Source organism: Colobus angolensis, unplaced genomic scaffold (genome assembly GCF_000951035.1).
Source record: "Colobus angolensis palliatus isolate OR3802 unplaced genomic scaffold, Cang.pa_1.0 Scaffold19, whole genome shotgun sequence".
Lineage (NCBI taxonomy): Eukaryota > Metazoa > Chordata > Mammalia > Primates > Cercopithecidae > Colobus > Colobus angolensis.
The window spans coordinates 10500017-10504645 of record NW_012115043.1 but is presented as its reverse complement, the minus strand read 5'-3'; positions in this window follow the sequence as shown (position 1 = coordinate 10504645).

Genomic DNA, 4629 nt, shown 5'->3' with positions numbered 1-4629 from the left:
AACAGTACTCAAACAGTATTACCACTGGCAGCATACAAAGCGATTATTTTTTTTTTTTTTTTTTTTTCTTTTGCGATGGACTCTCACTCTGTCACCCATGCTAGACTGCAGAGCCACAATCTTGGTTCACTGCAGCCTCCGTCTCCGGGTTCCAGAGATTCTCCCACCTCAGCCTCCCGGGTAGCTAGGCTTACAGGCACGTGTCACCATGTCCAGCTAATTTTTTGTATCTTTAGTAGAGATGGGGTTTTGCCATGTTGGCCAGGCTGGTCTTGAACTCCTGACCTCAGGTGATCTCCCTGCTTCAGCCTCCCAAAGTGCGAGGATTACAGGCATGACCTGCCGTGCCTGGCCTGAGTGGTCAATTTTTAAAGTGTTCTCCTAATTTATCAGAGCATTTTGCAAAGCTGGAAGAACAGGCTGTACATGAAAGAAGCAGAACAGTGTGCCCTTCTCCCCTCCAGGGCTCCAGGGCTATCCGTGGCTAGAGAGGTCTCACTACGTTGCTCAGGGGTGTCTGTGGCTGGAGATCTTCAGGGCCACCTGTGGCTAGAGAGCTGGGACCATTCATTTGGCATGGGGCTGCACTCCTCCTAATGGAAAGGGGCAATGCCGCATTCCTGTGGCTCTGGTTTTCAATATTCCTTATCAGCCACCACATTATCTATCGCTAGCACATGCCCTCATGTTATAATTAACTAGAGCACAGCTTATCTTACACTCCTTACAGTTTAGGCTAATGTCTTTTTGAGATTTGGGAATGGCTAATCACATCCCCAGTATGTTGATTCTTACCAGCTTTAATTTCAGAAAATTATACTACCTGGAATACGGGCATGAGAAACTATGCACTCAGATCACCCTGTATATAACTCTGTTATAACACTTATTCTACTGTGTGGATTGATAGTTTAGAAGACTGTCTCTTTCACCAGAATCTCCTTGAAGATAGGTAATGTGCCTTAGCTTGCACATATTAACTGCTCATCAAATGTTTGTTGAGTGAACAAATTAAGTTAACAGTGAATAGCTGCTTAAATTCTTCTCCATGAAAGTACAGTCACAGCAACCTGCTACAAATCACTCATTCATTCACTCCTCTAGTCAACCAAGATTTAAAATATATGGAAGACATCCAGATGAACAAAACAGACATGGCCCCTCCTCTCAGGGTACGGATGGTTAACAGAGAAGACAGACACTGAACAAGTAATCACATAAATGAATATCCAATTGCAAACTGTTAACAAAGTAAATGGAAGCAAAGTAGGGTCATGAGAGACTGAAAAAAGGCTTGTTTATTCTGAGACTGAAAGGATCAGTAGGGGTCAGCTGTGGAGAGAGTAAGATAAAAGTCTCAAGGCACTGGGAACCAGATGTGCAAGGGCCCTGAGGTGGGCAAGAGCATGATACATTCACGAAAGTGATAGATCAGTATGGCTAGAATTCAGCAACAGGAAGGGAAAACCGGAATGATCCTAGAAATCGAATCTCTCTGAAATCGAATCTGTCCTTCTTTTCTCTGAGTATCCTTCCTTTAAAATAATAAAATAATGTCATGCAAGGCCTTGTAAACCTGGTAAAGGGCTTTTAATTTTGTCCTCAGGGGAAAAGAAAGCGTTTCAAGCAGGAGAGTGACAGAACCAGATCTGCATTTCCGAAAGGACATTCTGCCTGCTGTGTGTGGTGGAGGAAAAGGAGGTGGACAGCAGAGGGCAAAAGTGGGAGATGGTACAGAGGGCCACTGGGAGTCAGGGTCAGGACCTGGACCAGGTGGGGACAGTAGACAGGTTTGCTATGAACGCTGGAAGTAATTCTCAGGGCCTTGGTGATGGATTCCATATGAGACAGAGATGCAGTGTGCCTGGCCTTGTGTGTGCTCGGAGCGAATCTGGACCACCTAGCCTGCCCAGTTCCTAAACCATCTCCCAGGCACACAGGGAAGGTGGGGGCTTTGGTTAAGAATGCACCCTAACAAACCCCAGTTCATCCCCCGGATCCTAGTTCTGGCACAAGCTACACAAACGTTTCTTCCAGCCCTCAGTACAAGGTTCTGCACCCCGGCCCATGTCATTGCCCCACTGAGGAAAGTGGATGCTTGAGAGAATCTGTGCTTTCCTCCTTGTCAGCAGGTGTCAGCAGGGTGCAGACACTCACTCTTGGGGTCTCCATATGAGAAGCCCCTCCTCAACCCGACTGACTTGACAAGCTCAGGGGTGCCAATGAGTGGACTACAAAATGGCACACAGGCAGTGAAATCTAATGTTTCCGTCTCTTCCTTGAGTGGCCTATAAACATCCCTCCCTTAAAAGAACAAAATAAAAGCCCTGCTTCCCATTGTGAGCTCTGGCCTTGGCTGCCCCCACCGTCAGAGCCACAGCTGAGGACCTCTGGCCTCCCAGGCCTTTCGTTTTTGCTCTGTATTCCCTCTGCTCCAGTCCCCTGACATCCAAAGCTCTTCTTAAAACATCCTTTGATATCCAATTTCCTTTTTATATGGCCCCTACTGTCAAAAGCACATTTTTGTTTTCTTGCTGGAGAAGTGATCCAAATTCCTCTTCTGTGTACCCACAACTTCCTGAATCTGCTCATATATCCCCGGGCTGGTGCGCTTAATCCTCACAATCACTCAACCTGCTCTTTTCCAGGGCTGCCTCCTACACTGAAGCATGCACCTACTTTTTCTTTCTTTAACATACAACATTCTAATCCAGCTTTTCTTGCTTGACCATTCTTTTCCCTACATGACAGCGTGTTGCACATTCAGATTCCTCCCAGTTAATAGACTGCATGCTTTTTTAAAGAGGACCAACAGAGGTTTTTCAAAGCCCCAGCAAAAAACTCCAGTACTTTAAGAATCATTTTGTATTTTGAACATGAATGCTTCTTAATTTTGAATGCCCAGTGAGGTTAAAGCTAGACAAAAATTATTGAGTGCCTACTATATGCTTGGCAGAGAGGTATCTGTTTAATAAATGTCTTTATTCAAACCCCTTCCTATCTCCCTTGTTCCCTAACTCCTTTCACATATTTTAGGTGGGTAACTCAAGCGCAGTATGCTCTGGAGTATGAGAGAAAGCAGTTTTAAGCAACCATGGAGAAGGCATGGTGGGATGTGGGCTGCCCTCCTCTCCTGGGCGGAGCTGAGGAACTTGGCAGTGGAGGATGGGTAGTGAGCACCAGCAGGCCACTTTGCGGCAGACAGGAGGGAGCCTTCACCATGACTGCATGGGTAACCAGTCCCCAGACAATTAAGAGTTAATTGAATAAAATTTGGGGTTATCCAGACCCTCATTGCTCCTACCTACTCCCTTGATTCTGGTAAACTCAGTGTAGTGACTTGCACTTTCCAGACATAATCTATGGGGTTAAGAACTTTCTCCAAGGCCTCAGGGGGAGGGCGGGGCGCCCCCTGCAGCAGAACCATCTCCACATCGAAGTGACTTTGCAACCCACCACCAACACACACACCATGACCTTGTCCCCGGCACCCACTGAGTGTCTGGCCCATTACCACTAAGGAGGCTCTGCCTGCCACTGCCCGGAGACCTCAATTACTCAAAGTCAGAGTGTGCAGAGGCTTGGGGCTCCATTCTAATTCTCAGGGCATTCACACTGTCCTGGCAACTCACCCCCAGAACAGATCCCAGATATGGCAGCCAGCAGATAAAGACCTTTAAACGTGGGTAACACCAGGATCATTTGCATTCAGGAAAGAGGCCATCCCCCATCCCGTCCATTTACACAGGCAGAATGTGCCCTGCCGCTTGGACCTAAAAAAACCTCTGCAAGCACCACAAGGTTTATGAAACCAAAGAGAACCAGCAACAAACTCACTGAATCAGAGGGAAGTAGCAGGGGCTTCTTCCCCTCCCCTGATGTTCACACTTGGCCAAGTACAAAATAATTTGCCAATTTGTTTAATTTCCTTGGCAACGATGGACACGCTCAACTCACAAAAGTTAATTCTCTGAGAGAAGAAAGATGAATCTGAGATAAACAAGGCTGCATTTGGGGAGGTGGGAAGAGCCACATGATACACGTTCTCATCTCCCTTTCCACCCAACTCACCTGTCATCTTCCTGTGCTTCCTCATCACAAAACCAGCATTCCTCTCACGGTCGGCTATGCACAAAATATCCTTCTGTTCTCCTGGTCACATCAAAGCACCTTCACGCTACGCAAACAGGTCATTGAGGGAACGGAGAAAATTAACAAACGCACCTAGGTTATTTCTATTAAAATTAGCCCCTCAGCCTGTAGGCTCTGTCAGTTTCCATAGAACACAAACTCTGACAAGTCTGTTGAAAACTCTTAACCTTTCCAGGTTGTGTCAACAGCTTGGAAACACAACAGGAGGATGGTGCCTCTGAGTTCTGCCTTTCCTTTTGGAATAGAGGGGGTATCAGGGTTTGTCACCAGCAGCTTTCATGCTTATCTTCACCACTCCGCTCACTCCCCGCTGCCTCTTAAGGAGCATACAAACACTTTACTGGATGAAGACAAACATCTGTCAATTGTCTATAAGGTCCTGAAGAGATTTAGCTTTTGCCTACTTCTCCCCTCATGTCTTAGCCCCTCTCCCCCGCACGCTACTCAGCTCCACTGAAGGCTACCTTCTGGAATTCT